The sequence below is a fragment of the Leopardus geoffroyi genome, chromosome D2 (genome assembly GCF_018350155.1).
Source record: "Leopardus geoffroyi isolate Oge1 chromosome D2, O.geoffroyi_Oge1_pat1.0, whole genome shotgun sequence".
Classification (NCBI taxonomy): domain Eukaryota; kingdom Metazoa; phylum Chordata; class Mammalia; order Carnivora; family Felidae; genus Leopardus; species Leopardus geoffroyi.
The window spans coordinates 7065851-7089724 of record NC_059334.1 but is presented as its reverse complement, the minus strand read 5'-3'; the positions used below and the strand labels follow the sequence as shown (position 1 = coordinate 7089724).

The window sequence follows — 23874 nt, the reverse complement described above, 5'->3', positions numbered from 1 at the left end:
GGATACTCTTTCCTGCTTTGTCAAAGATGAGTTGGCCATACATTTGTGGGTCCAATTCTGGGTTCTCTATTCTATTCCATTGGTCTATGTGTCTTGTTTTTGTGCCAATACCATGCTGTCTTAATGACTACAGTGTTGTAGTAGAGGCTAAAGTCTGGGATTGTGATGCCCCCGCTTTGGTTTTCTTCTTCAATATTACTTTGGTTATTCGGGGTCTTTTGTGGTTCCATACAAATTTTAGGATTGTTTATTCTAGCTTTGAGAAGAATGTTGGTGCAATTTTGATTGGGATTACATTGAATGTGTAGATTGCTTTGGGTAGTATTGACATTTTAACAATATCTATTCTTCTAATCCATGAGCATGGAATGTTTTTCCATTTCTTTGTGTCTTCTTCAGTTTCCTTCATAAGTTTTCTATAGTTTTCAGCATACAGATCTTTTACATCTTTGGTTAGGTTTATTTCCAGGTATTTTATGGCTTTCGGTGCAATTGTAAATGAGACTGATTTCTTGATTTCTCTATTTGTTGCTTCATTATTGGTGTATAGAAATGCAACCAATTTCTGTACATAGATTTTGTACCCTGCGACTTTGCTGAATTCATGTATCGGTTCTAGCAGACTTTTGGTGGAGTCTTTTGGGTTTTCCATGTAGAGTATCACGTCCTCTGGAAAAAGTGAAACTTTGACTTCATCTTTGCCAATTTCGATGCCATTTATTTCATTTTGTTGTCTGATTGCTGATGCTAGGAATTCCAACACTATGTTACACAACAGTGGTGAGAGTGGACATCCCTATTGTGTTTCTGATCTCAGGGGGAAAGCTGTCCATTTTTCCCCATGAAGATGTTATTAGCTGTGGACTCATAAATGGCTTTTATAATGTTTAAGTATGTTCCTTCTTTCCCGACTTTCTATCCCGTTTTTATTAAGAAAGGATGCTGTGTTTTGTCAAATGCTTTTTCTGAATCTATTGACAGGATCATATGGTTCTTATCTGTTCTTTTATTAATGTGATGTATCACATTGATTGATTTGCAAATATTGAACCAGCCCTGCAGCCCAGGAATGAATCCCACTTGATCATGGTGAATAATTCTTTTTACATGCTGTTAAATTTGATTTGCTACTGTCTTGTTGAGAATTTTTGCATCCATTGCATCAGGGGTATTGGCCTGTAATTCTCCTTTTTGTGGAGTCTCTGTCTGATTTCGGAATCAAGGTAATGCTGACCTTGTAGAATGAGTTTGGAAGTTTTCCATCTGTTTCTATTTTTTGGAGCAGCTTGAGAAGGATAGGTATTAACTCTACTTTAAATGTCTGGTAGAATTCTCCTGGGAAGTCATCTGACCTAGAACTCTTATTTGTTGGGAGATTTTGATAACTGATTCAATTTCTTCACTAGTTATGGGTCTGTTCAAATTTTCTATTTCTTCCCATTTGAGTTTTGGTAGTGTGTGGGTGTCTAGGAATTTGTCCATTTCTTCTAGGTTTTCCAGTTTGTTGGCATATAATTTTTCATAGTATTATCTGATAATTGCTTGTATTTCTGAAGGATTGGTTGTGGTAAGCCCATTTTTATTCATGATTTTATGTGTTTGGTTTAGAGGATATTCTTGGAAGTGAGAAGCAGTGATGCTTAATGCTGCTTTATATATGAATACAATGAAACATTTTTTAAGAAATTCAAAAATTTTAAAGAGAGTGGATAAAAAATATTTGATGATTTGGGATGTAGATGAGGGATGGCTGGCTGCACGTGCACACACACACATATATATATGTATGTATATGTATATATATGTATGTATATGTATATATATGTATGTATATGTATATATGTATGTATGCATTTTTTAAATTTTATTTTTTTAAATTTATATTCAAATTAATTAGCATATAGTGCAACAATGATTTCAGGAGTAGATTCCTTAATGCCCCTTACCCATTTAGCACATTCCCCCCTCCCACAACCCCTCCAGTAACCCTCTGTTTGTTCTCCATATTTAAGAGTCTCTTATGTTTTGTCCCCTTCCCTGTTTTCATATTATTTTTGCTTCCCTTCCCTTATGTTCATCTGTTTTGTCTCTTAAAGTCTTCATGTGAGTGAAGTCATATGATATATATAAAGACATATGTCTTTCTCTGACTGACTAATTTCACTTAGCATAACACCATCCACATAGTTGCAAATGGCACGATTTCTTTCTTTTTGATTGCCGAGTAGTACTCCATTGTATATCTATATCACATCTTCTTTATCCATTCATCCATCGATAGACACTTGGGCTCTTTCCATACTTTGGCTATTGTTGATAGTGCTGCTATAAACATTGGGGTGCATATGTCCTTTGAAACAGCACACCTGTGTCCCTTGAATAAATACCTAATAGTGCAATTGCTGGGATGTAGGGTAGTTCTATTTTTAATTTTTTGAGGAACCTCCATACTCTTTTCCAGAGGGGATGCACCAGCTTGCATTCTCACCAACAATGCAAAAGAGATCCTCTCTCTCTGCCAACATCTGTTGTTGCCTGAGTTGTTAATGTGAGCCATTCTGACAGGAGTAAGGAGGTATCTCATTGTGGTTTTGATTTGCATTTCCCTGATGATGAGTGATGTTGAGCATTTTTTCATGCGTCAGTTGGCCATCTGGATGTCTTCTTTGGAGAAGTGTCTATTCATGTCTTTTGCCCATTGCTTCACTGGATTATTTGTTTTTTGGGTGTTGAGTTTGATAAGTTCTTTATAGATTTTGGATACTAACCCTTTATCTGATATGTTGTTTGCAAATATCTTCTCCCATTCTGTCAGTTGCCTTTTAGTTTTGCTGATTGTTTCCTTCGCTGTGCAGAAGCTTTTTATTTTGATGAGGTCCCCATAGTTCATTTTTGCTTTTGTTTCCCTTGCCTCCGGAGACACGCTGAGTAAGAAGTTGCTGTGGCCACGATCAAAGAGGTTTTTGCCTGCTTTCTCCTCAAGGATTTTGATGGCTTCCCGTCTTACATTTAGGTCTTTCATCCATTTTGAGTTTATTTTTTTGTGTATGGCGTAAGAAAGTGGTCTAGGTTCATTCTTCTGCATGTCGCTGTCCAGTTTTCCCAGCACCACTTGCTGAAGAGACTGTCTTTATTCCATTGGATATTCCTTCCTGCTTTGTCAAAGATTAGTTGGCCATACGTTTGTGGGTCCATTTCTAGGTTCTGTATTCTGCTACATTGATCTGAGTGTCTGTTCTTATGCCATGTTTGTTTGTTTGTTTTAAAGAAAAAGGGCCTTTCTTGATTCTTAAAGTTTGGACTGTTGACTCCAATGGAGTTTCTGCCCTCAGGTCAAATCCCAGGGATAAGAAGAATTGTGAGGCATCTGACCAAACAAAGAAAAGATAAAGTTATTATAGGATTTGGGGTAAGAGTAGAATTTGAGGGACATATAAATGAGGCAGCGTTTGGGTAGACTGAAAGCAGATCAGAGGTCAACATCAGGTCTGAGAAGGATCCACAGTCCTATTTCCGTGGAAACTACAAAGTTAAGATAGATGCAGAGTGGTATATCCAGAACCCCCTTATCTTAAGCTCTGTACCTGGGTTGGGAATCGAATTTGATTCTCTGTGTCAAAGTGTCTTAGAATCTCCAGACAGAGTGGGATATTTTATTCTTAACGTAAAGTTTCAAATACCAAAACTTCTAATAGTCTATAGTTTGAGAGGACAGAGTTTTTTTAACAAGTCAGAAGATAGTAATCACTCAACAAAGACGTTGTTATGACACTTGTCCTTGGGAGAAATAGCATGTTCTTGGGAGAAGTTGCTTCCTGTAAATTTTGTGGCTGGCTTTATCCATGTATAGTATTCCAGCCAGATAAGTGATGGAAGTGATTTTCACTATCTAAGCCCCTGCTAGTGCTTAGCATAAAAGAGATAACCAACCATGAGAGTGGAAAAGAACTTCCCAGGCAGGAAAGGGCAAGTGTGAAGGTTATGAACTGGAAAAGGTCTTAACACATTCAAGAACCTATAAGCTAATACGATAGTAACACAGCAAATAATTAGAAATGAGATGGGAGAGATAGGCAGGGGTCAGATCTTGCAGGACGCTGTTAGCTTTATTAAGGATTTTGCATTGTATCAAAGAGCAAAGAAACCATTAAAGGGATCTAATCGGAGAAATTACCTAACCTTGTCTTTCTAAGACGGAGAATGCATAGTGGAGGCAACTGGTGGAAGCTGGTGAAGACAGTGGTTTTTATTCGGGTGACAGCAGTAAAGGACACATATGGAGAGATTCGAGATCTGGGGAGAGCTAAGCTAAAAGGTCTTAGTGAGAGTTTGAATGTGTAGAAAAGGAAGAGGGAGGAGTTAGGAGTAGTTTCCAAGTTCTGGCTGGAATATCCGAGTAGAGGGTGGTGTCATTAATGAAGATGTGGAAGGACGGGCTTCAAGGCAGTATTGACATGGCAGAGCGAGCACAGCTCTCTCTGTCTTCCCTGTGTGTGACGTTCAAGTCAGGATGGCACGAAGGCGCTTGGATGTATGCATTTGGGGCTCAGAAGAGACGTTCAAGTTGTTGATAAATACAGTCTTAAGCGTCTCTATTTGAGGCCATGAAAAAAAGAAAGTAATGTTTGTTTGTTTAAAAAGAGAGAGATTCAGGACAAAGCTTGGAAAAACTACCAAATCCAGAGGTGGTCAGAAGGAGAAGAGCCAGGAAGGACGTTCTGGCATCATGAAAATGGCCAAATTCATTTATCAAAAGCTTACTTTGATGCTTTGGTACTATCTCAACCGTACCTATCATTGGTTTCTTAGATGAATAAAAAATTGAGACAGATCCTGACCCAGCTTCTGTTTCTATCCACTGTTCCACATTGTCTGTATTCATTTTTACTTAGACATTTCCTTTCCTGAAATTCCTGTGACTAAAGCCAGTACAGGTGTATTTATTTGTGAAGCGCTTGAAAAAATGCAGGCATGCATGTGACATGTTCTCACAGCACCAAAGAGATGGTTTAAATTTTATTTTAATTGTATGTTCTACCTCCAGCATTTACCTGGGAATCCCCAGACGCAATATATATTTTTCACGCTTCTGATGCTGTGCTCATGCTGTTCCCTCTGATTTGAACGCCCTGTCTTCCCTGTTTTCGACCAACCAAGTCGTACTCAACTTCTACAACCCCGCCCCAGTGCCATTCTCTTCTCTGAGCTGTTTGCTGTTCTAACAGGCGGAATGAAGCACTCCCCCTCTATACCCCTCCCATCTTCGGCTTATCCTATCAGTAGAGACCTTGTCATATTTCATATTGATCAAGTATAGACAGGTATAGATCTCTCTGTCACTCTCACTAGACCGTGAGGCTCTTACAGGAAGCAACCATATGTTACTCACCTTGACATCTGTGATACTGAGAACAACGCTCCTTGAATTCAGTCGCATGTAGTTGGGGGTGACATGGCAAAAGATACCGTGGATGTACCTCTTTCAAGTTCAGATAAATGTTGTGACATATGCAAACAAAATATTCAGCTGAGTTTTTAACTTTAAATCCTATTTTGGCTTGTGCAGCATGTAAGTTACATATATATATGCATGCTTCTCCAGGTCTTGGAACATGCTGTTTCCTGCCTGCCATATGCCTCTCTCTTTCCGCTCCCACAATTCCACCGCACCTTCCAATTTTAGTTTCAACCAAACTTCATCAAAGAAACTTAACGTCTCTCTCCACCTCCAGGTAGCTTGCTCAAGTTGTGAGGTCTGCTGCCACCCTACACTCTCGTTTTTATTAAAAAAAATTCTTTTATCTGTTTATTAATTTTTTTAATTTAAATTCAAATTAGTTAACATGCGGTGTAGTCTTGGCTTCAGGAGTAGAACCCAGTGATTCATCTCTTACATAGGACCCCCAATGCTCATCCCGAAAAGTGCCCTCCTTAATGCCCATCACCCATTTAACCCACCCCCCCCACCAACCTCCCCTCCAGCAACCCTCAGTTTATATTGAGAGAGAGAGAGAGAGAGAGAGAGAGAGAGAGAGAGAGGGAGAGAGCATGTGCACTAAGGGGGGAGGGTCAGAGAGGGAGAGAAAGAGAATCCCAACAGGCTTTGCTCAGCGCAGAGCCCAATTCAGGGTTTAATCCCACGAACCATGAGAACATGACCTGAGCCGAAATCAAGAGTCAGAAGCACAAGTGACTGAGCCACCCAGGCACCCCTGCACTCTCATCTTTAACTCTCATCTTTTAGTTACGCAGTGAATGTTGCTTTATCTCTAAGACTGAAAACTCCAAGAGGGTAGGGAGAAAATCTATATCTTTTTTTATCCCCGTGAGGCAGGGAGGGAGGGCAGTTTTCTAAATTTTTTTGAAAGTAGATGAAAGAAACCAAATAAAATAATAAGCTCCCTGTACCATCACTCAGCTGTAGTAATCATGAACCCATAGCCAGTGCTATCTCTGCTGCACCCCTACCCATCCCCCACACCTTTATATTATCTTGAAGGAAGTCTCAGACCTCATATGATTTTATTTGCAAATATTTCAGTATGTTTGAGAAAGCACTCCTTTTTATAACATAACCACAATGCTACTGTCACACCTAGAAATGAATTAAACAGCTTTAATATCATCAAGTATCCAGGAAGAATTTAAATTTCTAATTATCTCATCATTTTTAAAATGTGCTTTCTGGACTCTGGATGTAAACAAGGTTCAACATCTTGAACTTAGTTAATAGTCCAAAGACATTAGCTTTTTAGCTTTTTTAAGCTACAGAGTCACCCTCTTTTTTTTTCTTTTTCTTTTTCTTTTTTTTATTAAAAAAATTTTTTTTATGTTTATTCATTTTTGAAAGGCAGAGACAGAGAGAGCACAAGCAGTGGTGGGGCGGAGAGAGAGGGGGACACAGAATCTGAAGCAGACTCCAGGCTCTGAGCTGTCAGCACAGAGCCCGACACGGGGGCTCGAACTCACTAACCGTGAGATCAGGACCTGAGCTGAAGTCGGACGCTCAACCAACTGAGCCACCCAGGCGCCCCTTTTTTCCTTTTTGTTTCATACATTTGTAATTGTAGTGTAAACACTACTTTTTTTTAAAGCAAGTTAAAAAAAGATTTGGGTATATGCCCAAATCTTAATCCAGTCCTGGTCATAGTATTTATTTTGGTAAATATGGTATTTGATGAGTGGATGGATGGTTAAAAATGGGGTTCATGAATGAGAAATCCAGAGAAGAGATACCAAAAGAAGTAAAACTTAATAGCAGTCTGATTTCTATGATCTCATATTTCTGTAGTCTCCTCTGAATGTTGAAACTTACTTGATATACAACAAATACATGATTTTGAGGTAAATAGTATCATTCTTTGAAAATATCTAAGAATTTAATTCACTTTTGAATTCTTGTATCACTTCATTTTAACTACTTCTGCTGGATAAAAATGGCCAGAATGAAGGCAGCCTAAAAAGGGTTTTTATTGTTTAATAAAATTTACTACCCCCACCCCCCCACTTAAGAAACTGTCATTAGTAGACCATGCAGCCCCTATGTTACTATTGTTGGATGTATCAACTGCTCATGCAGGACCTGATGAGAACACTGCAGCTTTTAATGCAGTCAGATTCCTTGGTAAGGGATTATATCTTCTTACCAGGTGCTGACACTATAGAAAGGGGAAAGGAAGCCCAACAGTGACTCAACATAGACAACGATATTATTGAAAACAGAGCAGCTACTGGAAGAAGGAATTCTCAGTCAACAACAGAGAAAACATGAAACAAAAGTTCAACTCAACGCTTACTTCACATTGTTAAAAACAAGACAACAGGACCAAAATGGAGTCACTTATGGTAAGCCCATGTCATCACACCAAGACTTAATTACAGTTTTGATCTCTCCCAGAAATGGAATCTTAAACCAATGAATCACTAATCACCTGATCAGCACTAGTGAAGAAGTCTGCCTGAGAGACTCCTATGATCCCCTAAAGAAAAGTGACTGTGCCCCAGCCAGTCCACTTCCTGCTAGTATAACTTTCTTGTTACTGCTCCCTTCCAGCTATAAAAGTCTTTTATTTTGTACAGCCTTTCACAGCTCTTTCCTGTCTGCTAAACAGGATGCTGCCCATTTCGTGAATCACTGAATAAAGCCCAGAAGATCTTTAAAATTTAAAATTTACTCAGTTGAATTTTGTTTCTTAACAACATTAACTAATGAGCACAGAAATGAAACTATTTTCCCTGAGATAATATCAACAGTACCTTTAAAGTTTATTATTATAACGTGTTATAAAGTGAGAAGTAAAAGTCTTCCTCTCTGGAGCCTCCCCCATTCAGATTTCCAGAGGTAAAGCCACTGTTTCTTATATATCCAGCCATTTGCTATTAGAATGCAAACATGTGTGTCTCTGTATACATCCATATGTGTGTATGTATATATCCATGTATACATGTACGCACATATGTATACATGTACACACATGTGTATACACATGTGTGTATACACGTACATACGTGTATGCGTGGGTATATACACATATGGACATATATGTATATATGTACACAGGTGTTTATACATACATACAGGATCAAACTAAACTAATTCTTCTTTACCATATTATTATGTTTTATCCATAAATGTATCATAGGTATTTTTCCCTGAGAACATGTAATGGAACATTTAATGGTTCCATAGCATTTCATCGTGTCTGGGTGTACCGTAATAATTTATTTAACCAGTCCCCTCACGATGGCGTTTAGACGTTTTTCTGTTACACACCACCTCCTTTCCCGGTACACGATGCTGCAGTGGTCAGACCTACTGTGTATAAACTTATGTGTAGGGTAAGTTCCTGAAAGTGGAATTTCTAGGCTAAAGGATGTTGTGCTGTCAACAGATGTTACCCAGTGGTTCTCTGAAGATGTTATACCAGTTCACACGACCACCACAGCTTATGAGAGTGCTTTATTTCCCTTCCCTCTGGCCAACACTGAGCATCATCCATCTTTCTAATTTTTGCCTGTTTGAACAATGAAAAATGATTTCCCACTGCTGCCTTTTGTTTTGTTCACAAGTGTCAGCGTGGGGAAAATCTTAGTGACTGAGAAAATCATACACCGCTAAGTAGAGTACAAGAACAGAATGTGTTACAGTGGAACCACCAGTGTGAACCGTAAAAAGAAATCTTTTGTTTAAATTATGTATTATTTATTTATAAATATTTATTCTTGAGAGAGAGAGAGTAAGAGAGCAGGGGAGGAGCAGAGAAAGAGGGCGACAGAGAATCTGAAGCAGACTCCACACGGTCAGCACAGAGCCTGATGTGGGGCTTGAACTCAGGAACCGTGAGATCATGACCAGAGCCAAAATCAAGAGTCAGTCACTTAACCAACCGAGCCACCCAGGCGCCCCGGAAGAATTCTTTCTTGTGGTAGTTCTGAGCACCACAGAAACAGCCCTTTTGCTCACCACCACTGCTTATGTTACACATAAGCTGCAGCTCATATTCGGATCTGTAACATCATTCTCTACTAGAGGAAACCAAGGCACCTGAGGATATTTAATTTAATATCCCAGGGCAGGAAGCAATCAGGAGGCATCCAGAAATTCCTATGTTGTTGTTGTTGATGCTGATTTTCTAGGAAGACAGGGTGTTCTCAAGATCTTTAGAGGCAATTCTAAAAAGCCAAGAGGCAATTTAAGGGGGTTCCTTATCACCTAGTTAAGCCAATTTGATCATAAAAAATTATAATAATTATGTCGAATTGGAACTCATTGAGTTTTTAAAGGACCAAGAGTTTATAAAACTAATGTGCAAAAGGAAAATTTATACAAGGTATAAAAATGATCATTGTAATACATAAAAAAAGTAAATAAATTATGTTTAGCTTTATTTTAGTAAGTAGGATATTGTTTATTATACAATATATAATTTAATGTTAATTAGATCTATTTTTATTAAGTTTATCCATTCACAAGGAAGAGGTTAAGTTCCTGCTTCTGTCTGTATGGACAGAAAGGGTGAACCAATGTTTATGAATTTTTTCCAACACTTCTGAAAAAAAAAAAAAGAACTGTATCAAGGAAGGGCTGATCAACAAGGAGGGTCTCTCTGGGGAACAGGAGGTAATAGCTGATTAGCACCTCTAGGCATACACAGTAATCATGTAAATGAGAGTCCAATGGTGTGTTTGAAGATGTGCTTCGAGATGACAAATTGGAAACATGCCCCCCAAAAACCTAACTGCATACACTCATTTTCCCATCTTCCAGGTAATATAACATTTAACTGACCCTATAATTATAACGAGGTACCGATAAGACATACATAAGTTTCTAGTGACACCAACAGACTATGTCAATATATCATTATGAAAGGATAAAAATTAGGTGCCGCCAGCCCACAGAGCACCTCAATTCCAGGAAAAACACCAAGTTTTCTAAAATGTAAATCTATGTGTATGAAATGTATTAAGGATAGTGTGGCAGGCTGAATAATGATTTCTCAAGATGCCCATGTCCTAATCCTCCAGATTCTGTGAATTTCACCTGGTATGGCAAAAGGGATTTTGCAGAAGGATTAAGAACCTTGAGATGGGAGACCGTTCTGGATGTTCTGAATAGGCTGATGTCAGCACAGCCCTCCTTGTGTAGGATGGTCAAAGGTGGAGTCCAAGCCAGAGGAGAAGGTGGTGGGATGCTGGGAGCAGAAAATGGAGCATTGTGCTTTCCAGACAGAGTCAGGGGCCGCAGACAGAGGAATACGGGAGCCACCAGAAGCTGAAAAAAGTCAAGGAAATGGATTCTCTTGTCAGCACCTCCAGATAGAACCTGCCCTGACGATGCCTTGATGTTAGCTCCTTGTGAAAGTGATTTCAGACTTCTGAAGTCCAGAACTGGCGGGGAACAAATTTTTGCCGTTTTGAACCACTAAGTTTGTGATAATTTGTTACAGCCTCAATAAGGAACTAACAGATAGGTTTTGGGGGAAAAAATCCCATGATGTGATAGGTGAAACTCGGTAATAAAAATCTAATTACGAGTGGTACAAATGCGAATTACCTGCTAATGGGTCTCCTGTTCTGATCCCAGTTCAACCCCTCCTCTGAAAAATTTCAATCCCGTCAGCAACGCAGGAGTTGCCACCTTCACTTGACCAAGATGGCATTCTTTTTCTCTTGGGTCATGGAAGATCACTAGAACCCAAGATGAGCAAGAAATAAAGAAATGGATTGGTGGTAGACACAGATGAGCACAGAGGGAAGGCTATGTGAAGATCGGCAGAGAAGACGGCCATCAGCAAACCAGAGAGTTCTTAGAAGAAACCAGCACAGCTGACCCCTTGGTCTTGAACTTCCAGCCTCCAGATCTGTGAGAAGAGAAATTTCTGTTGTTTAAGCAGCATCGAAAAAGAAAGTGCCCTGGGCCCCTAAAGTACCTAGTTAGTGGTATGTTTTATGGCAATCCTGGCAAGGGAATATAAGCATCTATTGAAAATTAACATTTATTAAATCATGAAACAATTACCATTCCTCTAAGTATCTTTGTACTACTTATATAATGATACATTAAAGCATAAGGATTCAAGAAATATTTTTTGTGTTGCAAACTTAACATTTCAACTTATTTTTTTTAATGTTTATTTGTTTATTTTGACAAGGAGAGAGAGTGTGTGAATAGACAAGGGGCAGAGCGAGAGGGAGAGAGCTACCGAGCAGGGGCTTGAACTCACAAACCATGAGATCCTGACCTGAGCCGAACTCAAGGGTGGGATGCTTAACCGACTGAGCCACCCAGGCTGCCCCCTAACTTAACATTTCAAACCATTTAAAGTCACAAACACGATGTGTTACATTACACCTTAAGCAAAAAGAGGAAGAATACACAAAGATTACCGATTTGAGAACAAAAGTATTTTCAAGAATGATTATATCACAGAATTAATGTTTGTCTTATTATTGCTCATATTCCCATTCTTATTAACTTCTCAAGATCAAAGTTTTCCTCATCTTGGCGCCTTTGGTCCACCATCGTGATGTGTGTGATTACGTGTTCCTCGCCATGTCTCCTCACGAGACTTTCAGGATCAAGCGATTCCTGGCCAGGAAACAAATACAGAATCGTCCGAGTGGATTCAGATGAAAACTGGTGAGGTACAACTCCAAGAGGAGGTATTGGAGAAGACCCAAGCTGGGTCAATAAGGGATCACACGTGAGATGGCACACGTATTTATGCTGCATGCAAGTCGCCTGCTCGCGTCGTATCACTCTCTGAACATCACTACTACCTGAACAGTAGATAGACACGTTTTTATTGGCAAAGTGATTTTGTTCTGTTTCTATGCTTCTGCACCAGTAGGTTGGTTCAGTAATAAACAGGTGAGACCTTTGGTTGAAAAAAAGATTTTTTTGCCCATCTTGGGTTCTAGTAGTCTTAAGAAATTCCATACACATAAAGTCTTCTGACTCTCTTCTTCATTTTTGTTAACGTTTCATTGATTACGTTTTAAAATTTGTGTGTTGGCTTTGTGCTACAAGGCATTTCCTTCATTATTTTTCCACGTAATTGATTTTTTTCCTGTAGTGCTTTTATTCCCCCCAGGTTTTCTACCGAATTTTGAAATTTGAAATCATATATTAAGTTTCAGGAATTATTTTGTGCTCTCTAATTCTTTCTCCCTGAGAGTTCTTGTTACATTTCGGTTGGAGAGCTCTTCTGTTTCTTCTGTTATTTCCGTATCAGTGTGAGTCATCTGAGCGTCAAGTCAAAATCCTTTTTTTCAAACTGTTAGGTTCTCTTAAATGAGCAGAGGTGCCTTTAACACAGAACACTCCATGAAAAATACCGTAGAGGCATTCTTCTCTCCTAACTGGCAGCAAATTGATTTATAAGCTAGGAGCTCTCATGAGAGGTGTGATAAGGATACACCCTCTGTTCTCAAGTTTCTCTAGGGCGTTTCTCTCTTTCATGTCTCACTCCTTCCACTCTCTCACTTCTAGTCCCTAGAATCACCTTCAAATAACGTGTCTGGTCGCAGGTGCTCCTTGTTGAATGCTGTGCTCTAGGGTAAACCCAAACTAAGACGCTTACCACATATTATATTCGATTCTGAACAAGAAGTAATAGTGGGAACATTTTTGGTTAAAAACAGTCTTCTCCACCTTCCCTCAAACTATACCCTCAAGGCAAGCTGCATATTGCATGCAGATATGAGTCTGTTATCACCTTCTCATGAGCCTTCATAGTGAAATGACCTGGGCTGGAGATGCTCCTGTTCCATGGCCCCTGTAGTGAGTGTATGTGATAGGATGTAATGCCTAAACTAGGAAGCTTTTAAAAGTTCTCTCATAATTTTTATTATCACCTTTAAAATTATATGGAAAAGCTAGATAATGTGTCACTTTTGTTCAGTCTACCTTGAGCTGCACATCTGGTAAATTGACTGATTTCAGTAGCAGGTTTAGATGGATGGAAAGATCAGGCACAGATCCCACCTGGACAAATAAGAGTCAATTCACTTGAAGGACACAGAGGGAAGTCAACACAACTAAAATACATGGTCAGCTTTCCAAAACAGACCCAAGACATGCAGCTTCCTGGTGCCAAATGCCTCCCCAGAGGATGTATACTTGCAGATGATAACACCTGTTTAGTGAGGGTCCTATAAGATGTTCTGGAAGCAGAGAAGTCTCCTCAAGTATAGTGTCACATACATACACGTACGTACGTACGTATGTACATACATGTGCATACATATGATGCAAAATGTAATTGCAGGGTGCAGGGTCTTTAGGCATGAAGAAAGCCCTCCTCCATCACTCTCACTTTCTCCGGTCTAGTACAGGTGGAACTCACCCCTGAGGAAACACAGCAAGGGTCAGTTTTCCAGCCCTTTCCAAGAGGCATTTGGGCAAGTAGTTAGACCAACTATAGGGCTTGGGTTGAATGGGTGTTCATAGCAGCCTGCATTTACCTCTGTAGCGCTTAGCACGAGTAGACGTTAAGCTCTGTGAGTGCAGGGGTTTTTATGTTTTGTGCATTGCTGTATCTCTAGTGCCCAGGACAATGCCTGACACGTGATAGAACCCCAATAAATATTTGTCGATAAATAAATGAATGAGTTAGAGATTATATATCTAATGCCTCTGTCCTTCCCTAGATCATAAACTCCACAAAATGAGGGATCTCTTACCTTGTTCACTTCTGTATCTAACAGTGCACCTAACATAGTACCTGCTTCACAAAAGATGTTGCATAAATTGTTGATAAGTTAGTGAATGTCTGCATGAATGAAATTTGGTAAAACCCATTCAGCTAAGATTGAACTAAAAAATAATTACATATTCTTGTCTCAAGACCCCCTTGAAGGTAAACATCTTGGGCTAAATAATCATTCAGTAATACGTCTTCTCAGCTTCTGGGACAAAACGTTTTGTTTACCTCAACACTTTATCTCAACTGTTTATCTCAGTCTTGCCTTTCCAGAGAAAATGATTTTCTCTCTTGGATTTTTCCAAAATACGTAGGAATATACATGTCTCTTTTCTGCCTCCTCCTTTTATAGATTAGTGTTGACTTTAAAATTTTTATTGATAGTTTAAAATTTATAATGGAAAGGAAAATACTGACAAGGTCTTTGGCTCTGGTAATAAGTATTACCGATAACTCAAAAAATAAAGCTTTCCTACATTACATCAAAATTCATCTCTTGGAAAATGATACAATATGGTTGACCGGAGATGAGGTAATTTTTCAATTCATTTGGTTGATGCATATTTCATGATCATAATATTCCTAAAATTAAATCTGGATACATAACAATTTGGAGCACCTTAATGCTGAGCCTTATTACTTGGGTGAGTCCCTTTTTATCAAACTGGAACTGTAAAAGTATTAAATGTCATTTATCCTCAAGATGTAACACATCAATGGCTTACTTTCTGTCATTGATTTTCATAATACATCCTGCATGAAAAATATTACCAAAAGTGTTTACCACAAAAGTGAGTGAAACTTGAAGACAGGGAAAATTAATAGAATTAAAAAGAAAGTACTCAGAGGATGGGAGCCATTGATTCAAAAAGACTGGATAAAGGATTTATAGAAGCATCTTATAATGTTCAATTATTGGATCTTGGTAAAAATTCATTCTGCCTATGTAAAGAAGTGGTTGAATTATTCACAAAGAAATAGTCTGAGATATGAGTGAAGTTGGAGGTCAATATGGGCATTCCAGGGCAAGAGTACTAAGTCCTCTAGAGGAGAAGTGCAGGGTAGTTTCACAGAGAAGAGCCAGAGTATACTTCATTGTTGTTGAGGACTTCCTCTAAAATAGGTTGCATTTATGATCCTATCTCTCACCTCCGAAACATGCCAAAGATATACAGAGCATATATTATGAGTATAAATTTCCGAAGAGTGGGGACCCTGGGTGGCTCAGTCAGTTAAGCATCCAACTCTTGGTTTTGGCTTGGGTGATGATCTCACAGTTCATGAGTTTGAGCCCTGCATCAGGCTCTGCGCTGTTGGTACAGAGCCTGCTTGGGACTCTCTCTCTCTCTCTCTCTCTCTCTCTCTCTCTGCCCCTCCCCCACGTGCACTCTCTGTCTCTCTCTAAATAAACAAACTTTTGAAAAATTTATAAATTTCAAAAAAGAGGATGGGGCGCCTGGGTGGCGCAGTCGGTTAAGCGTCCGACTTCAGCCAGGTCACGATCTCGCGGTCCGTGAGTTCGAGCCCCGCGTCGGGCTCTGGGCTGATGGCTCAGAGCCTGGAGCCTGTTTCTGATTCTGTGTCTCCCTCTCTCTCTGCCCCTCCCCCGTTCATGCTGTGTCTCTCTCTGTCCCAAAAATAAATAAAAAAAAAAAAAAAAGAGGGATACTACAACCCCTTTAGTAACCTGTAGGTGTATCCGACTTTTCTCTCGTCTTCATTACACTTCTGAAATGTCTTGAATTCCTGTTCTCCTTATCCTTTCATTGCCACGGACCCCATCACCTTCCTCAGAGACTATGCAGGTAGCTTCCTAAATGGTGTCACTGTACCCAGGTCTTCCTCTCTTCAGTATGTCTTCTATCTTGCTGCTCTTTACATCCCTAAGTAAATAGCAAATCATGCAACCACCTACTTACAAATGTTTTATGGCACACCACTGTTTATTTTCTTAAAGTCCCAAAATGCTTAATTCATCTTTTGATCTGACCCAGCCAACTCTTCCGGCGTCGCTCAGTAACCTACGCCGCCCCCCCCCCCCGCCCCCTGCCAAGGCTGAAAGAGGCAGCATTCCTTAAACACATGACATGTCATGTTGTCAAGGCATTACCACTCCTTCCACCAGAAATGCCCTCCTTCCAACTCCTTCCTCTCTTCTTTGCTTGCAGAGATTTGGCTGTTCTTTCACAGCATCTTAAATGTCATCTCCCCTGTGAAGCTTTCTCAGGTCCCCATCCTCAAAAGGGACCGTTATTTCTTCTTGACAGGGATGACTCTTAGTTTAAATTCTATCAGAGCACTTAGCAGTGTGAATTTAAATGAGAATAAGACTCTGTAACTCTTGGGTTGAATAAGGAATGCAACAGAATCATAGGTTTATTACCTTTTTATGTATGAGGGGAGAAGAAGGACATTATGAAGCTCTTCATGCTTAGCTAAGCTTTCATGCGTAGAAATATTGCAAGCATTTATCCTTTTTAGAAAAGAGAGATCAATTTAAATGTTGTTCCTCGAGCAAGAAATTATTACAGAAGCCAGGCAGTCAGAATGACAGAATTCTAGTAATTATAAGGTTCCTTTCACAGGATATAGCAATACACTCAGCAGCCCAGGTGTCTTTGGAAGACTTCACTGTTAAACCAAAGAAGATTAGAATAAGATTACATAGTTTTTATGCAAGTCTTCACATTGGGTAAGAGACTAAGAGTGATAATTTTGTGAATGGCCTGAATTCTCTACTTTATCACAACTGGCTTTACAGTATGGAATGATATATGTTCTTCTGCACATCTAAGGGAATATTTTCTTCTCTTTCTGAGATCGTTTATTTTATTTTAAGACTTATTTTTATTATATTTTATTTTTATGTATTTTTAGAGAGAAAAAGAGAAAGTGCATGCCTGTGCAAGCGAGCTGGGGGTGGGGCAGAGGAGAGGGAGAGAGAGCATCCCAAGTAGGTCCTGCGCTGTTAGCACAGAGCCCGACGTGGGACTCTATCTCACAACCGCGAGATCATGACGTGAGCTGAAGTCAAGAGTCGAATGCTTAACTAACTGAGCCACCCAGGTGCCCCTCTTTCTGAGATTCTTACCACAAGAGGCATTCTCAAAGCTATTTGATTAGAGAATAGAGTATGCTTGAGAGTCTTAAGAAAAGAGCAGGGCAGATGTTTGACAAATGGAATATAATGTTTGACAAATGGAACATCTGTTCCCTATGGAGTTAGAACTCAGTAAAGATTTGTCCTTAACATTGTTTAACCTTGTACTTCCATCCCTAGCATAAAGAGGCTGTTTGAATATTTGAATTGACTGAAATGTACCCTTGTTTGTCAAAGCGGAAGGAAAATATAATCATCTTGTTATTCAAGTCTCCAATGCAGTACATGATTTACAGAGAGCAGTTCAAACACTGATCCAAAGTGAGTATCTAGCACATTTTCCTAAGATTTGCCAGGAACTCAGGGAACAGAACTCAAGAGACTTCATTCTAACTCTGTTAATGTTTTCCTCTTAGTTCAGCAGGATTTATCATGTTCAAGAAGATGCTAGATTAAAGAGTAAAAAGCGGCCAATCTGTGCATTCAGATTTCTTTATTCCTTTGTGAACACTGCCTTTCTTTGGCACCCACACATATACCCGCTGAGTTCAGGGAACTTGCTTGAGTCTGGAGCCTCCCAATTTAGAATCTTTACCAGCCCAAGGTCGCATCCCAAACCTAAAACACTTTTTATGTATCAGAACTTACTGATTTTTTTCCAGTTTTCCCAGGGTTCTGCCAGCTGACTGCCTAGTATGATCAGTTGAGCAAATGCTCAGGTAACATTTGCGTTTGTGCTGAGGTCCATTAAATGATTCACGTGGGACATGTCAGGATCAGTAGAGACATTTTATGTTGGCGCGGCGGGGGGTGGGGGGAAGCTGTCCTGGGATCCTTAAAAATCTCAGCTTCTTAGTCTCCTCTTTAGTCTGGACTTGCTTGAAATTTCCATCAACTCCAGGCCTGAGGAGGAGACATCTTTCCCCTTGCTTAGAATTTCTTTTTGTAGGCATCAGCGGCAATGATGGAGTCCCTGTAATCTTTTTTTCATCAACCACACGTAGGTAGCTCATACGTCGACTTTCCACTGTAAACACTCCCATGATCAGGCTGTGAAGGGCCTGGTTACCATCAACACTTAGCAAGCTCAACCCAGTCAGCCCCCAGACATCAGCTCAAACAAATAATTTATAGGTGACAAGGCAGCAGGGGAAGTGAATCCAATCTGGAAATTTTCTATTTCCATTGTGAGAACACCCCTGGACGAATAATGTAACAGTACTGTGCACTTACAGGAGGGGGCCGTCCGGTATGAAACTTCATTATCTCAGCAAGTTACACACGAATAGTGCAGATGGATGGATGGTCGTTTAATGATGGCTGAATCCTACCTTCCAAACCATACACAGTCTACACGGAATGCGGGGTGAGAGAGGTCCTTCGTTCTCTTCAACCTGCCCTCGAAGGGCAGCTGCTATAGTCTCTGAAGGGCCCTCATTCCCTTCGTACCCTTCCCATCCTCCCTCCCCTCTCTTCACAGCCCCTGAGATCCTTAAAGCTAGTGATTCTCCATGTATACCCTGCGTTAGAATCTCCTAAGGAGTTTTCCAAAGATATGGATACTAGGCCCCACTCCCAGAGGGTCTGATTCATTTGGTCTGGGATGAGGTCTGGGACATGCTTTTTCCCCTCCTCCTTCTCCTTCTCCCTTTTCCTCCTTCTTCTCCTTCTCCAATCTCCTGTCTCCCTTCTCCTCCTTCTCCTCCTTCTCCTCCTCCTCCTCCTTCTCCCGTCTCCCGTCTCCTTTCTCCTTCTCCTCCTTCTCCTCTTTTTCCTCCCCTCCTCCTCTCCTCCTTCTCCTCCTTTTCCTTCTCCTTCTCTCCCTTCTTCTATTTCCTTTTTTCCCCTTAAAAGTACCCCAGGGCAGTGCACAGTCCAGTTGAGAACAGTCACCTCTTCTGTTCCTCTCACCCAGGGTTTCCCTCTTTCTCCAGTGAACCCTCCAATCACTCGATTCTATCGGGGGCCTCTCTGGGTAGAGTGAGAGTCCTGGAAACTGGGAGTGGATTTCTCATTTTAACTAGACAGAACTGCTCTTGCCATTTCTTCTCCTCATTTTTATGCTGGAACAGCCCCTCTCTCCTCCACCACTTTGAATTATTTGCCCAAATGTGCCCTTTTATTACTCTTGTTCCGTGCATGTAAGCAATAGCCTTTGTATTTGATCCTGCACCAACTTGACATGCATATTTCTGGGCCAAGAAAACCTGCCTTCATTTAGCCCTTTGTAATTATCCCAGGGATTTCAACAAGGTACCATTGACTTTCTACTCTATAATTAAGAAATGGAAGGGCCAGCAGCAATACGAAGTTTGCTTGCTTATATGTTTATACATGTCTGAATTTTAATTACTATCTTTGTAGCCTTTGGATTGGCCCTTCAAATCAGAGTTTAATTTGTAAATGCTTTTCTGATGCTCTCCAGATGTCCCCACTAAGTCGTCAGCAGCATCCTTTTGGAATCTAAAAAATGGAGGCATTTCTTCAGCCTAATCTTACCTTTGTGGTCGTTACTGCTGAATGCCTCCTGCTGCTTTCATTGGCTGAATTTAACTTAAATCCAAGCTGGGTTTTGTTTTAGCCCTGCCGTCCGAATCAAACCTGGGCTAATCTGTTGAAGTAGTGTCCTATTGGCTCAAGAAGAGAATTGCTAGACGCAAGCTGGAAAAACAGAACACTCGTGTTCATTGTGGCCATCAGGAAGAGGCTCCTTTCTATTTGCTTTCTATCATAAAGTAATATACTGCATCTTGGGCCAAAGCTTTAAATTAAAATAAAGTAAAACCCTCCGAGTTTTACATTTGGAAATCCACAACTGAGTCTGCTGGGATAGGTTTTGGGGACAGGTGGTGGAGGAAATCCTGTGGCTGGTCCTAAGTGGCTTTGGGCCAGCTACTTTGCCTCTCTAAGCCTTGGTTTCCTCATCTGTAAAATGGGCTAATATTAGCTCTCTTGCAGGATTGTTGGGACAGATAAGTGAGATAAGGAATACTTGGCATTTAGTAAGATAAATAAGTAGAAACTAATGTTCTTGTTTATATCCAGAAATAACAACGTGTGAGTTCATAGCAAAAACTTTACAATATATGCACCTGTCCTATACATCAAAGGCATTTTTGCCTAAAAGCACAAAGCTCCAAATACTAAGTACAGTTCTAAAACCCAAGCCGCAAAACAAAAGCAAGGGAACATGTCCATATGGCTCTGACCTTTTATCCGTTTCTGGGAGACACCCAATCTCCTTCTCACCTCATGAGTGTGATTTCCTTTCTCTTCAGCCTGGAAAGCTCTTACTCAAGCTGTTCAGGTGGCTGACTTCTCACCTTTTAGGTGTCAGCTTAATGTCACCTCCTGAGACAGGCCCTTCCTGATCACCTCAGCTAAATAAGGCTCTCCCTTCCACTAGCCCCTGTTAGAGTGCCTGTTTATTTCCTTCAGGGACACTGTTGCAACCTGTATTGCTTTTCTTGTTTGTTGACTGGTTTGCTGTCAGCCTCTCCCACTAAGACCGAGGGCCACGTCGGTGCTATGGAACATTGAAGAGCCACTCCCTAGGACCAGTCGAATGGCCAATAAATACTTGATGAAGCAATCAACTAATAAACATTGTCCAAGTCCCCCATTTCATAGATGAGGAAGCTGAGGTTAAAACATGATGAATGGCACTGAAATAGTAGGAAAGCCAAACCTCTAAGAGTCATTCGAGGGCCCTTGCCAGGGTGTTAAATCCTGTGTCCCGGACAGTGCCACCATCATATCCGTAACCTCTCCCTTTCTCGACTCGTACTCTGCCCACTTGATCCAGTGCCCTTGGGATCCACTCCAGACTCGTTCTCTGGGTTCCTGCTGTTATACATCAGCCACATCCTGCAGCTCCCTTGCCTCACATTCCTCTCTTCCCTTAGCAAACCCTGCACGTCTGCATTTGACTCATACTAAAATGTGATCCTAGAACTGGCTGGTGGCCAGGAGAGAAGGGCGCGAATTCTGAGCAGGGCCAGCATTATTTTCTAAGATACTCGATTCATTGGAAGCTTCTGTATAGTTGTCAAGCAAGGAGAAGTTCTTCTATCTTCCAACAAGGGAGTGGGCCACCTCTGTAGGTCCAGAGGGCTTGGGGAAAACTGGGTGATTAAGGTCCTTGAGTGTCTAACTGGGTCCGTGCTCCATGCCTCACAGCCCCTCTCCTTTCCTGTGGGGCCCCAACTCTGTCAAAGGGATTTGCCCAGGCAGAGGACTCACCTTCTCTGAAGTTCTGCCACTCTTCATGAAGGCTTACCTCTGGTTGCAGGTCCGTCATCCCTCTGGTTGCCAGTGAAGAGGGCCTCTTTGAGAGCTGCCGGTGAGGCCGTTTGACTCCCACATTTGGGTTGCAGTTGGTGCTTGATAAAACTGCTCCTGTCATCTACACTGCTCAGTACATCAGGAAAGATGTAAAAATCAATGCCAAACAATGTCTTCATCTGTCCATTATGTGCCCTTACCAGGAACACTCTGAGCAGTTCTAGGAGAATGCCTCCCCTTGAAAGAATAAAGATCTATGATGTGAAAAATAAAATATTCGTCATTCTAAATTTGTTAATGAGAAATGATGAATAGAGATGTGTACTTAGGGTCTAAGACCTCCTAGACGAATTGAATGAAGATTATAGGCTACAGAGGAGAGCTCCGGAGACGGGGTTTAACAATGAAAGGAATGTGAATTGTTTTAGAGATACCATGACTTGAGACTATGGGAAATGTGTCCACCAGGAGACGAGGACGGACACGAATGAAATACGTTGCTTTCAGGATGACAAATGTCCAAGACAGAGAGTATCTCCATCCAGAACAAGGAAACTGCTTGACCTGAAGGTGGCTTCCTGGAAGACTGGGGGTCCGGGGCCTTTTATCTCAAAGGAGCTGGGAGAAATAGCTCCCGAGTTAGATTAAATGTAGGTGTCAGGATGAATTAGATGAACTGAAACTGAGAGTCATACCCATAAAACTCCTAAGTGCATGTTAATTTTCACCAAGCTAATGTCAAGGATGAGGTAATGTTTGCAATGATCTGTGCTTTACTTGCAACCATGGAATGCGGTACATTGTGTATTCTGGGCTGGACCCTTGAGGCTACAAGGCTAACAACGTTGGGAAGAGGGGAAGGTTGGAGAGAAAGGGACGTGGGAAGTCCTAAAGTTTGGGGATCTTTGGTTACATGCTGGGATGTGCATGAAGTAATGAGCATTGGTGTTAAGAGCATGGAGCTTCACAGGGCCATCAGCACTCAGCACCAGATAGGTGCCCGTCGCAAGAGCTCACTGAGGGTTTCTGCCCCGCCACAACAGCAGGACAATTGTCATGCTCAGAATAGCTTTCCTTCTGCACTTAAGGGGATCTTTTATGGAAGAAGATTCTGAAGGAGAGGCAAAAGAGAAAAGATTATGTCCTGGATGTTTGGAAGGAGAACTCCAGCCAACATCCCACAAAGCCCTGTGCAATCTCAGTACCACCAGCCTCTACGCCAGTGGTGGAAAGTTACCTAAGGGGTGGGAGCAGCTCAGGCTACTAGTTTAAGGTATTATCATCACTATCTCTCTCTTTGTTAAATTTTTAAAAATGTTTTATTATTTTTGAGGGGGGAGGGGCAGAGAGAGAGGGACACATGGAATCCAGAGCAGGCTCCAGGCTCTGAGTCGTCAGCACAGAGCCCGACACGAGGCTCAAACCCGTGAGCGGTGAGATCGTGACCTGAGCTGAAGTTGGACGCTCAACCGACTGAGCCGCCCAGGTGCCCCCACCACTATCTTTATTTCCTCTTATCCGCAGGCATCCTGGGAAGGACAGTCGTGGCCACCATCCTCCACCTAAGCGAAATGACGAGGGCGATTGGAACTGGCTTTGTGAACAGCCCGTATGCTGGGACTCACCCATGAGAAAGGTAGAGATCTGAGGGCGTGATCGAAATCTGGACAGCTGCGGAGAGTGTACACGAGGAGACACCCCCTTCTGTTTACCAAACCCTAGAATAATGAGACGAAGGGGCGTCCCTAGAAGTTTGAAAAAAATGTTTGAGTATGTAAAGTGAGAGCAGTAAACTTAGAAACTCCTTACTCCAAGTAGTAGTGCAGGCTGGAAATATATAGAAGTCTGTATTTACTTAGACTATGAGGAAAGTGCTGGGAATGAAGTCACGAGGCTTATTGTCCGAACGGGAAGATAAATGTGAAACAATCCCCAAAGTAATTAGCTTAGTTTTGGGAAATCAGAAAAAGTAAATAAATTAAAAAAACATGGTGATAAGAAAGAAAGTCTTTTTAAAACATAACAACATCCTGAATACGTAAATACTGATTTCCTTATTAAAGGTTTTACTGCCTTCAGTTTTCTCTGCAGTTTCCAGGCTTACCAGAAATAAGATGTGTGTGAACTTTTCAGATTGAAAACATGCTTCAATATAGATTTATCGCTTATCGTGTCCCTTTCTTCCCTGAGAATGGTGATTATCAGGCAGGGAATTTAGGACAAAGGAGTCAGAAAATATTTATGAGACTAGGGAACAAAACTCCTATTCCAATTTCAAGGTTT

The 23874-nt window shown here is 40.9% G+C and overlaps 1 long non-coding RNA gene across 3 annotated transcripts in view; it reads left to right on the top strand.

Moving 5' to 3' along the window:
• Nucleotides 1-23874, top strand: part of LOC123576391 — a 105366-nt gene that overhangs the window by 23148 nt on the left and 58344 nt on the right. Inside the window, exon 4 of one of the 3 annotated variants that reach the window (XR_006701359.1) lies at nucleotides 23116-23227. This is a non-coding gene — a long non-coding RNA (uncharacterized LOC123576391). Of the gene's footprint in view, nucleotides 1-4641; nucleotides 4838-7649; nucleotides 8170-23115; nucleotides 23228-23874 lie in introns of those variants that run through there. The other 2 variants (XR_006701360.1, XR_006701361.1) reach the window with 2 other exon arrangements.